This window comes from Rhinolophus sinicus, chromosome X, assembly GCF_036562045.2.
Source record: "Rhinolophus sinicus isolate RSC01 chromosome X, ASM3656204v1, whole genome shotgun sequence".
NCBI classification, from domain to species: domain Eukaryota; kingdom Metazoa; phylum Chordata; class Mammalia; order Chiroptera; family Rhinolophidae; genus Rhinolophus; species Rhinolophus sinicus.
This window is the reverse complement of record NC_133768.1, coordinates 1974034-1987946: the sequence shown is the minus strand read 5'-3', so window position 1 is coordinate 1987946 and position 13913 is coordinate 1974034. Positions and strand designations below refer to the sequence as shown.

Here is a 13913-nt window from a genome sequence, read left to right as displayed (position 1 = left end):
TTGGAACTTCTTAGAAATACAAATTCTTGGGACCATCCCATACTTACTGATTCAGAAACTCAGGAATAGAACCAGTGATCTGTATTTTAATAAGCAATTTCAGTGATTCTAATGTATACCAATGTTTGAGGACAAAGCATTATTTTGTGTAATGTCATTTATTTGAGAAGGTTTGGAAAAAAAATCTGTCTCTAATCTCACCACCAGAAACTTCCTGTGATTATTATTTATCTGTATCTTTAAAAAATGTTGTATAAGTGTGTTGATTTCTCTAGAATATATACAGTTGACTCTTGAACTGCACAGGTTGGCTTATACACAATTTGTTGTCAATGAATATGTAGAGTATTGTAAATGTATTTTCTCTTCCTTATGATTTTCTTAGTATTTTTTCTAACTTTATTACAAGAATACAGTGTATATAATACACATACCATATAAAATATGTATTAACTGATTAAGTTATTAGTAAGGCTCTGGTCAACAGTGGGATAGCAACAGTTAAATTGGAGGGTAATCAAAAGTTACATGTGGATTTTTGCCAGCATCCCTTGTCCCCATATTGTTCAAGGGTGAGTCACCTGCAATTACTTTATTGTCATGACTCTGAAATCTACAACATAAGTGCTCAATAATTCCCATTGGTAAACACTACTTGTTTAAAGGTAGAGGTCTATATCTCGTACCAGAAAACAAGAAATTAAAAGTTGTCACAGACTTAGAAATGACTAATTGTTCTGTAGTCATAGTAAAACAAAGCCAACCAAAATCAGTTTTAAATTTATTTAATTAATAAAAAATAACTGTCTCATTGAAAAGGTAGCCCTTTCTTTAAAAAAAAATCAGCTAATCAGGAATAGATTCCAATAAAGACAGCTGTCTAGCAAAAACCAATCTCAATCTAAATTATCTGAATCTACAAAAGTCAACCCCCTTAACACCTCTGCAAATCTGCCAACACTTGAATTCCACAGTTTTACTGTGCCTGGTACAGCCCTCCCTTACTATGGTAAATGATACATTCCATTTTGTGCACTTTGAACCCTCATTTCAGGTATTGTATAGTTATCTTATTAATCTTTGTCAAAAGCAAGCTCTTCCAGGTTTTGTTGAAAAGAGTCCCCAGCCAAGAACATGCCAGGTGGTAATTGGTGACTGAGTAAACATTATAAATTACATATTTGTGGATAAACACCATGTTTCTATGTTTCTGTCCTCTTGCTAGCTGCTAAAAAAAATTTGTGATTTTATTTGTGTTAAGCTTCCTTGGCTTTTATCTTAACTTCTCCATCTTTATTTTTACTACAATATCCTCATTGAAGTATTTTCATTTTATTACTGTCCTGTATTTCTCAGTGTGTATATTTATAAACTTAGTTTTTATTATTCTGGAACAAGATAGTAAATAAAATAAATAAAACAAACTTATAACATCCACTTTATAACTTTCTTTCAAATATTTTTTCAAGTGGTAGAAATTATTTGGCTGCTAATCTTACTCAATAACTTAAGATAAAAAATTCTGTCAACCAAAACAATACTATTCTATCTATCTATTGGTCTGTCTGTCTGTCGGGGTTTACATCACCAAGCAAACACTGAATCAAAAAAATGGCAACTTAAAAATGACAGTAAGGTTTTTTAGTGTTGCCTCATCACTTGTCCAGTGTGAGAGGACTTGGACATGGCAGACTATGTTCCTAATGTGTGATCCTGAGCTGTTTCTGGATGAAGCAAAGCAGATCTTATTTGCCAACTATTGTGTTTCTTCTAGTTATCTAAGGTTCCTGGGAGAATTGAAGCACACAGAGAACATGTATCTGATTTATCAGAACTCACTCATGATAGAAAATGACAGGCACTTGTCAAAAACGTTGTAAGGGGATGGAAAAATTAGAGCTGATGGGAGCAAAGATTATGGCTGAGACATACAATAGACTAAGTAAGGCAAAGGAGCAAAACCTGGACAGAGTTTTTTTGGGGGAGTATGTCTGGATACTGAAAAGCAGCCAAACACTCCAAAGAATTTAGAAATGTCACATGGATGCTCAGGATAGAACAGATGCTAACAGATACATGACGCTAAGCCTTCACCTCAGGCTAACATATAGGCTTACTACAAAAAGAAAGTGAATTCTGAAGGACAATTATAAATGTTGGGCAAAGTATTACAGGAATGTGCTAACATACATATAATCTACAGAACAGATTTGTTTTGTATGTCGTCAAAACATAGTCCGAAAAAATATAATCCTTTAAGAACCAAGAAAAGCAAACCCTAGAGAAGGGATGAGTCTGTTATTTAAAGTTACCACATTATAATATAGTTTTTGACCAAAAAAAGAAAAGGAAAAAGGAAAAGAAAAAGTCATAGCATACAAAGAAATCAGAAAGTATTGAAGCCATATGAATTTTAAACAATATCAATAAAGGTAACGACAGAAAAATGTAAAAGTTAGTATTCCTATACTTTTAGTATGTAGTTTCCTTTTTCCTTACTATATGATCTAAAAGGCAAATGCACTAAACAATTTTACATCTATTTTAGTGGTCACACTGTGTTTAAACATGTAATCACTAAAAATAAAAATATAAAGGAGATTAAGGAGAGGGTTCAAAATGCACAGAACGCTATTGTTGTTATTCAGTATGTTATTGAAACTAAGTTGATATTATTCAAATTATTATTCATATTAGCTTAAGTTTTGGATATTAACTGAAATCCTAATTAGTTGTCAATAGACTTGTCTTACAAAATACGTTGAAATAAATAAATCAGAAAGAAGGAAAGCAATGTAGGTTAGAATCTTGATTTTATATAAAGAAGAGCATAGGAAGTAAGAGTATTGGGGGCACGTCTGGGATGAAGTAAGGATTCCAAATTGTACCCTTCCTGACACATTAGCCTTTATTCTGGTGGATGGAAGCATCTTTACCTACTCTGAATTATTTAGTCCATACTCAATGAAAATAAATTCACTTGCTTGTATCAAAAATTATATGTTATCACTTTTAATTTCTGTTTACACTAAAAAAGTAGAATATTACTTGGTCCTGAAGGAAAATTCATTTCAGTTTGTAGCAACAAGTATGTTAACTAGCTTTTTACAAAAAGTGATATATTAACCAGTTTTTTATGAAGTATTTTTCTTTATTGTTTTCAGACATGTCCACCTCAAAGCAATGTAAAAAGTGTTTAAATTAAAAAATAAATAAAAAGGAACATTACAGAATTAAGAAAAAAAATCTCTTTTCTAATTTTTAATTTATTTTATAGCATGTTCAAATAATACCAGAAACAGTGAATTGGAGAGTATAGTTTATGGGTAAGTGAAGTAAATGACAGTTACAAAGAAAGAGAAAAAAGAACTGAGAATTCCGTAAGGAATTTGTTGTATCTTTGAACAGTGGAAAGTTCCTTAAAAGAAAACTAGGAATAGCTGCAAGTTCAAAGGTAACAACATTAAAAAAATAATTCAGGAAGTATAATATAAATAACAGGGTAAAAAGTGGAGTCAGGTCAAATGCTAAATTAAAACCAGAGAAGTAAAGCCAGAACATCTCTATGCTTTTCTCTCCACCAAAATAATGAACACACAATGACCTATCAACAAAAATAGTACAGGGAGAGCTCCAGAGTGAAATAAGGAGGCTGCAGCATACAAATCAAGGATGGCCGCAGAAAAGCATAGGAAATATACTTCCTTCGTGATACCTCTCCTGTATTAAGTACAGCTCAATGCAAAAACAGACTCATTTAGTTGAAGTCTCCCTTCATATGGGAAAAAGAAAAGGAGGAATATAGCAGGCCTTGACCCTGGTTTACATAAATACAATTTTTGCCACTTAAGATGCCTATTGACTTTACCAGTCCTAAGCGCAGCTCAGGAAGCTATCTGGAATCCACATTACACAGAGAAGGAGCTGTTGCTGTACTTCTCTGCGGCACAGAAGGAGCAATACAGTAATAGTAATAGACTTCAACAGTCCATTCCATATTAGACTACTGAACAGAAAATTGATAAAGAGAACAGTAGAACTGAACAACACGAGACTAAATGAAGCTGTTGAACATATAAAGACACTCCATCCCACAGCAGAATACACACTTATCAAACACATAAGGACCATTATTCAGGCAGACCACATGATAACTCACAAAGCCATGAAATTCAAGAAATAGGACATCATTTCAAGTATCTTTACTGACAATGTAATGAAACTAGATAAGAGGAAAATTTACAAATACACAGAAATGAAACAACACAGTTTTGAACAACCACTAAGTGAAAAAAGTAAAACAGGACCAAAGCTGACAGAAATAGTGGCATGAGGAGAAACTTTTGAAATTTCTCCTGGAATTTACAACAAATTGAACACTTATAAATCCACAAAGGATTCCCTTCCCTCCACAACAGACAGGCCAAGACTAAAAGACCCACAATTGAAATAATCTAAAAGTGGGCAAATTGGGCAGGCGAGGGAGGAGGGAAAGGGGAAGCCCAGCAACATGGGCAGCGTGGGCCACAGAACACCGACCAGAGCTTGGAGCTCTGAGCTCCCTGTATTTTGAAGTTATAGCAGTTGCAGGAGAGGGAAGAATTAGGACTGCTAGGGCTCCCATTATGGCCCACAGTCCCTCCTGAGAGATCAGCATATAATACGGCTGAACCTAATGCTCACGTCAGAGGGAAGGGCAAAAACAGTCATTTAAGCCCTCACTGCCAAGCAGAAGATGGAAGACATAAGCACAGAGCCTAGCCGCCCCCTTCCCACCCCAGAGCTCGCCCCACCCTCACCTCCCCAGTGCTAGAAGTAGAACAGTAACAATGTCACATCAAAAGAACAGAATATTTGCAGTTCTGAGAACTGCTGCCCACAGCCAAGGACTCCGACTCAGCCCAACTAGTTACAGCAAAGGGGAGGGAGTCCTGGGAGCTGTGCTGGTGGTCACCACCATTGCTCACAGCCACCTTTCACAATCCACCTCGCCCCTGTCCCCACCTATCTGGATGGATGTCTATAGGAGTAAACAGAGCCACTGAAACACAAAGGCTCTGAAACTGGAGCAGGAAGAGCTTCGGAACTTCACAAGCTCTCCACATCCCCTCATGGAGGCGGTGCCGAGACCCAGGTGACCTGCTCTGTAGTGCGGGAGACCCTGCTCGCTGCGCCATTTGTCGTGCGCGGAGGCCTTCTCGCCGCGCCATCTTTCAGGCAGGGCGGCCTGCGGGATCTCTGCTCCCGCTCCCCACACAAGAACGCAGGACATGGTGGGGCCAAAAAGGAACACCCACGGAGCCATAGGTAGGGGAGTCATACCACTATGGTCTCACTGGAGGCTGGGCGCCAACTGACCGACCGACTACTCTCCTCCACTCTCTCGACTCTGTTCCTCTCTCTCGGCTCTCCTCTTCCGCTCTCTTCGGCTCTGCTCGGCTCCTGGGCAATCCTCGGCAGTCCTCCGTAGTCGCAGCAGTTATACCAGTGGCCAATTGGTTAACCGGCCACAGCCGACGGCCAATCAGCCACAGCCGACGGCCATTCACCACCCGAGCCAGCACCCCTCCACGTGAGGCCGAGAGCCTATAAACTACTTTCTGGGGCTCTGTCCCCTCATGCTCACAGAGAAGACCACCTCCCAGAGAAGCTCCCCATTGCAGAAAACAATGCAGAGAAAATATAACACTACAGCGTGAGAGAGAATAAAAGGCTGCAATCAGAGAGAAAATAAAACATTCTACCAACCCCTACTGGAAAACAAAAGAAAGACCTCTTCATATCAACCTGTTGCAGAACCCACTCCTATAGATGTCTAGGAAGAGAAATACTAATTCATCAATTGCATGAATAACCAAGGTACCAAGGCAGCTCAGAAAGAAAATGAAAAGTCTCCAGAAAATGAACTTAAAGACATGGAAATATGTGACTTAAATGACAGACAATTCAAGATTGCAGTTCAGAAAAAATTCAAAGAGATGCAAGAAATCACAGAAAGGAAGTTTAATGAACTCAGAAACTCAATCGAACAAAATGAACATTTTACCAAAGAGATATAAATCCTAAAAAAGGAACCAAATAGAATTTCTGGAGATTAGGAACTCAGTAAGAGAAATGAAGAATAAAATAGCCAGCTTAGGTAATAGAGCTGACCAGACAGAGGATCAGTGACATTGAAGATAGAAATCTGGAAATGACAGAAAAAAGAAAGATGCAAGAAGAGAGACTTGAGAGTTAAAAGAAATAAAAGAGCTCTACAAGAACTTTATGACTCTATCAGAAAGAGCAATATAAGAATAATGTGCCTACCAGAAGGAGAAGAAAGAGAGATGGAACAGAGAGTATATTCAAACAAATAGTCGATGAAAACTTCCTAAATGTGTGGAAAGAACTGGATCCTCGAATCCAAGGAACAAATAAAACACCTAATTACTCAATCTCAACAGATTTTCTCCAAGGCACATTGCATTGAAGACATCAAAAATTAATGACAAAGAATCGTCAAGGCCTCCAGGGAAAGGAGATGGTAACCCACAAAGGAAAACTCATTTAGATTATCATTAGATTTTTTTTAACAGAAACTCTACAAGCTAGCAGGGAGTGGAACCAAATATTCAAATTATTGAAAAAGAGGAATGAGCCAAGAATAATTTATCCAGCAAAGATATCCCTTAGATATGAAGGAGGAATAAAGACCTTTGCAGACATACACAAGCTGAGGGAATTTTCTAACACACAACCTGCACTACAAGAAATACTGAAGGAGGATATTTGACCTGAAACAAAAAAGCAGAACAATACAAAACCATGAGTAGCACTGCAAACAGACAAACAGATCAGGAAATGACAATCCATGAACAAAATAGGGCACCACAAACTTAAAACATAACATAAAGAATAAAAGAGAGAGAAAAAACAGTTAAAAAAAGGAAAACTGAAGTAAAACACAACTTGCTACTGCAACTAGAAATCAACTCACAGCAAGTAGGGATAACTTGTGCCAACAAAAACATAGAAGGGGAGAGAATAAAGGTCTGCATCAGCAAAGCAAAACGGAGCTAAGAAGCATGCTGAAGAAAAAGGACTACTGTATATGTGAAACTTCCTTTTACATAAACTTGATGGTACCACTCTAAAAAAGTCCAGAACTGAAATATATAACTTAAAAAAAAGGAAGACACAGAGGGGAAAATCACAGAATACCATCATAGTGAAATAACAGACAGCAAGAAAATAGCAAAGGAACAATGGAGACAGCGACCTACCAGAAAACAAAAGAAAATGATAGGAAATCCTCACATATCAATAGTCGGCCTAAATGTAAGTGGACTGAATTCACCAATAAAAAGGCACAGAGTAGCAGAATGGATCAAAAAACAAAACCCAACCATGTGCTGCTTCCAAGAGACACATCTCAGCTACAAGAACAAATATAGACTCAAAGTGAAAGGGTGGAGATTGATACTCCAAGCAAATGGTATCCAGAGAAAATGAGGTGTAGCCATAGTGATATCCGAAGAAACAGACTTCAGGATAAAAAAACATAACAAGAGACAAAGATGGACATTTCATAATAATAAACAGGGCTATACAACAAGAACACATAACAGTCATCAATATTTATGGCCCCAATCAGGGAGTTCCAAAATATAGTACAAAACAACTACTGACAGAAATAAAGGGAGAAGAAATTGACCAAAACACAATTATACTAGGGGACCTAAATACATCATTGACAGCTATGGATAGATCATCCAACCAGAAAATAAATAATGAAATAGCAGCCTAAATGACACATTAGATGAAATGGACATAACTGACATTTATAGAGCATCATCCTAGAACATCAGACTATACATTCTTTTCTAGTGTACATAGAACTTCCTGAAAGTTAGACCATATATCGGGACATAAAACTAGCCTCAGCAAATTTAAGAAGACTGGAATCATACCAAGCATATTCTCTGATCACAAGGCTTTGAAACTGGATATCAACTGCAAACAGAAAGCAGGAAAAAACCCACAAATATGTGGAGATTAAACAACATCCTTTTGAAGAACAACGGGGTCAAAGAAGAAAGAAGAGGTGAGATCAAAAGATATATAGAAACAAATAAGAATGATAATACATCCCATCAAAATCATCATGATGCAGCAGAAAGCAGTAATAAGAGGGTTAGCAGAAGAAAGGAAATAAAAAAAATCAGAGCCGAACTAAATGAAATCGAGAACAAAAAGACACCAGAAAAAAATTAATGCAACCAAGAGCTGGTTCTTTGAAAAGGTTAATAAAATTGGCAAACCCTTTGCTAGACTCACTAAGATAAAAAGAAAACAGACACAAACAAACTCAGAAATGAAAGAGAAGTTACTACAGAAGTACAAAGAATCTTCCAAGACTACTATGAAGAACTATATGCTACCAAATTCAGTAATCTGGAAAAAAAATGGAAGAGTTTTTAAAAACATATAGCCTTCCTAGGTTGACTCACGAACTGGAAAATCTAAATAGACCAATAAACAATATTGTGATTGAATCAGTCGTCCAAACCATCCAAAAGCAAAAGTCCAGGACCAGATGGTTTCACTAGTGAATTGTACCAAACATTCAAAGAGGATCTAATATGTGTCCTTCTCAAACTATTATAAGAAACTGAAGAAGAGACAATACTCTCTAACTCATTTTATGAGGACAGCATTACCCTGACAGTAAAACCTGGTAAGGATAACCCACAAAAAATAAAATTATAGACCAATATCTCTGATGAATACAGATGCAAAAATCCTAAACAAAATTCTAGCAAATCGACTAGAATAATGCATTAAAAAGATTATACATCATGACCAAGTCAGATTCATTCCTGGGGCATAAAGATGGTTGAATATATGCAAATTGATCAATGTGATATACCACATAAGCAAAATAGAGGACAGAAATCACAGGATTATATCAATTGATGCAGAAAAAAGCACTTGACAACATACAACATCCCTTTATGATTAAAACACTTAATAAAATAGTATTGAAAGAAAATGCCTTAACATAGTAAAGACCATATAAGATAAACCCTCAACTAGTATCATAATTAATGGTGAAAAACTGAAGCCCTATGCTCTACATTCAGGAACACGACAGGGCTGTCCCCTATCACCTCTGCTTTTCAACATAGTACTGGAAGTCTTAACAAGATAAATCAAGCAAGAGAAAGAAATAAAAGGCATGTAAATTGGGAAGACGTTAAATTATCACTTTTTGCAGATGACATGATTCTTTATATAGAAAACTCTAAAGAGTACACCAAAAAACTAATAGAAACAATAAATGAATAAAGTTGCTGGCTACAAAAGCAACATTCAAATATCCATTGCATTCATATATAATAAAAAAGAAATTTCAGAAAAAGTGAAAAAAAATCCAATTCCTTTTGCAACTACAACAAAAAGAATGAAATACCCAGGTGTAAAGTTAACAAAGGATGTGAAAGACCTATACACTAAAAACTGTAAGACATTTTAAAATGGGTACTGCTATCGAAAACAGAAGGAGTTTCCTCAAAAATGAAAAGAATTACCATATGACCAAGCATGGGGATTTACCCCCAAAATTTGAAAACATTTACCTGCAAAGATACATATACTCGGATGTTCATTGCAACATTATGTCCAGTAGAAACAATCAAAGTGTCCTTCAATAGAGGATTGGATAAGGAAGTTGTGGTATAGATAACACAATGGAATACTATTATGCCATAAGAAAAGATGAAGTACTGCTATTTGTGACAAGGATGGATGTTGAGATTATTATGCCAAGTGAGTCAGACAGAAAAAGTCAAGAACCGTATTACTTCATTGATATGTGGGATATAAAACTGAAAACAACAAAGGAACAAGACAAACAAACAAACAAAAACTCATAGACATAGACCACAGTTTAGTGGTTACCAGAGGGTAAGGGAAGAGGGGGGGAGTTGTAGATGAAGGTAAGGGAGATCAAATATATGGTGATGGAAGGAGAACTGACTCTGGGTTGTAAACACAAAATGCAGTATGTAGATGATGTAGTGTAGAATTGTACACTTGAAACCTATGTAGTTTTGTTTACCATTTTGTCACCCCAATAAATTTTAATTAAAAAAAAACTGTTTAGAGTTCGAAAGGAAAAAAAAAAGGAATACAGATGCAAATATCCTCAGAAAGGTCAATGAGCCTATTCAGCATCACTAATCATATAGAGAAATGCAAATCCAAACCACAATGAGATATCACTTCACACCCATTAGGATGGGCAAAATATTAGGTGTCATCAAATATGTGCAGAAATTGGAATCCTTGTGTATTGTTGATAGGAATGCAAAATGGTGCAATCCTCAAAAATTTTTAAATAGAATTATTCTCTCATCCAGAAATGAAATTTCTGGATATATATCCAAAGGAATTCAAAGCAGGCTCTCAGAGATATTTACACACCCATATTCATCACAGAATTATTCACAAATGGCCAAGAGATGGAAATAACCCAAATGTCTATCAACAGATACATGGATAAAGAAAATGTGAACCCTCATACACTGTTGGTGGGAATGCAGACTGGTGCAGCCGTTATGGAAGGTGGTGTGGAGGTTCCTCAAAAAATTACAAATAGAATTGCCATATGACCCAGCAATCCCTCTCCTGGGTATCTACCCAAAAAATCTGAAAACATTTAGAGATAAAGACACGTGTGCTCCAATGTTCATTGCAGCTTTGTTTACGGTGGCCAAGACATGAAAACAACCAAAATGTCCTTCGATAGATGAATGGATGAAGAAGTTGTGGTATATATACACAATGGAATACTATTCGGCGGTAAGAAAAGATGATATAGGAACATTTGTGACAACATGGATGGATCTTGAGAGTGTAATGCTGAGCGAAATAAGTCAGACAGAAAAAGCAGAGAACCATGTGATTTCACTGATATGTGGTATATAAACCAAAAGCAACAAAAGAACAAGACAAACAAATGAGAAACAGAAACTCATAGACACAGAAAATGTGGTATATACATACAATAAAATCTTATGCAGCCTTAGAAAAGGGGGAACCCTGTCACAAGCTACAACATTAAAAAAAAAACTCGGGGACGTTATGTAAGCAAAATAAACCAGTCATCTAAGGACAAATACTGCATGATTCTAATCAATTGAAGGATGATTAGAAACAGAAAGTAGAAAGGTGCCTGCCAAGGAAAAGGGTATATAGGGAGTGGAGATTGTGAGCAAGTGGAAGAATTTGTCTTTAGTGGGTATACAGTCTCAGTTTTGCAAGATGAAGAGTTCTAGTGGGCTACTGCACAAGTATGTAAGTATATTCAATATTTTAACTATAGACTAACATAGTAAATTTAATGTTATGTATTTTTTACCATAATAAAATAAATTTCTTTTTCAGTTTAAGGTATACAATGTTATTTTCATCTTCATTAAATTTATTGGAGTGACTATGGTTAGTAAAATTACACAGGTTTCAACTGTACAATTTTGCAATACCTATATATTGCATCATGTGCTTACGATCCAGACTCAGTTCTCCTTCCATCACCATGTCTGACCCCCTTAACCCTCTACTACCACTCCTCTCCCCCTTACCCTCTGGTAACTACTGAACTGTTTTCTGTGTCTGAGTTTTTGTTTGTCTTGCTCATTTGTTTCTTCCCGTTTTTTTTTTTGTTGTTGTTTGTTTGTTTGTTTTTTCAGATTTTACTGGGGAAGGGGTACAGGACTTTATTGGGGAACAGTGTGTACTTCCAGGACTTTTTTCCAAGTCAAGTTGTTGTCCTTTCAATCTTAGTTGTGGAGGGCGCAGCTCAGCTCCAGGTCCAGTTGCCGCTGCTAGTTGCAGGGGGCGCTGCCCACCATCTCTTGCAGGAGTCGACGAGTTGAACCGGCAACCTTGTGGATGAGAGCCCACTGGCCCATGTGGGAATCAAACCGGCAGCCTTCGGAGTTAGGAGCACCGAGCTCCAACCGCCTGACCCACCGGGCTGGCCCTGTTTCTTTCAGTTTTATATACCACATGAGATAAGTCAGATGGTTCTCAAATTTAAAATCCTCAACAAAGTATTAGCAACCAAATTAGAAGAATATTAAAAGTATTATACACAATGACCAAATGAGATTTCTTCTGAGAACACAAGAGTGGTTCAACATGTAAATCGGTATTTTTAGTATACCATATATGAGGTCTGACAATTAAGTTCACAAACTTGTCACAACAATATTGCTAACCTTTTTTGATATCAGAGGGATTACTCATTATTAATTTGTATCAACCAGATACACAGTTATCCAAGTTTACTATTTAGAAGTGATGAAAATGTGAAAAAGACAGACGACCTGAACTTTTTGCCAACAATTTATGGCTCTTGCATCATGACGCTGCACTACCTTACATGGCATTGTCTGTGAGGGAGTTTTCAGCCAGTAAACAAATAACCGTATTGGGACACCCTCCCTACTTACCTGATCTGGCCCCCAATGAATTCTTTCTTTACCCGAACAGAAAGGAAATATTGAAAGGAAAACATTTTGATGACATTCAGGACATCAAGGGTAATATGACGACAGCACTGATGGGCATTCCAGAAAAAAAGAGTTCCAAAATTGCTTAGGCACTGGCATCGGTGCATAGCTTCCCAAGGGGAGTACTTCAAAGGTGACCGTAGTGATATCAAGCAATGAGGTGTGTAGCACTTTTTCTAGGATGAGTTTGTGAACTTAATTGTCTGACCTTGTACATACAACAAAAGGAAAAACCACATGGCTATCTCAATTGATTGAGAAAATCACCTGAACCAATTCCAACCTTTTCATGATAAAAACGCTCAACTAACTCAGAATAGAAAGATACATTCTCAACAAGATAAAGGCCATATATGAAAAACTTATAGCTAACATCATACTCAATAATTCAAAGACTGAAAGCTTTCCCTCTAAATGAGGAACAATACAAAGATCCCTGCTATCACTACTACTATTCAACACAACAGAACCATTAAGCGAAGATAAATGAACACACATCCAAATTGGAACGGTAGAAGTTAAAACTAACTCTATTTGAAAATGCCAATTGAGATTGAGAAAATTCTAAAGAATCCACAAGGCAATGAACCAAACAAAATTATAAAATATAAAAATCATAAAATATACAAAATCACTTGTATTTCTATGTACTAGCAATAAACAATCCAAAAAAAGAAATTAAGAAAATTCCACCTATGATAGCAGCAAGTAAAACAAAATACTTAGGAATGAACAAATCTAACTAAGAAGGTATAACAGTGTTGAAAGAAATGAAACACTTGAATAAAAATACAACCTGTGTTCAAGTATTGAAGACTGAATATTTCTAACATTCAATACTACCCAAAGCAATCTGTAGATATAACGTAATTTCTTAATTCCAATGGTGTTTATTGCTGAAGTGGAGAAATTTATTCTAAAACACATCCAAATAGCCCAATGTAAAAACAAGCTTGAAGACATATTTTTCCACAGAAAATAAATCATACGTATGTGAAAAGATATTCAATAACACCAATCACTATGGAAATAAAAATCAAAACCACCCTGAAATACCACTTCACAACCATTAGTATGACTATTATTTTAAAAAATCAGAAAAATTACAAGTATGGAAGACTATGTGAAGAAACTGTTACCTTTTTACATTGCTGGGGCGGGAGGGAGTATAAAATGCTAAAATTACTGCATAACTCAGTTTAGTGGATCCTCAAAAAGTTAAACATAGAATTACCATGTGACTTAGCATATCCATGTCAAGACACATACACACACAAAAACTTGAGAATGGTGACTCAAACAGATATCTGTGTTTAAAGTAATGATCCTAACAGTACTATTCACACTAGCCAA

General features: G+C 36.3%; 1 protein-coding gene across 6 annotated transcripts in view; it reads right to left on the bottom strand.

Moving 5' to 3' along the window:
* LOC141567002 (ubiquitin carboxyl-terminal hydrolase 9X-like) overlaps positions 1-13913 on the bottom strand; it is a 176955-nt gene that overhangs the window by 37114 nt on the left and 125928 nt on the right. The window lies entirely within an intron of this gene.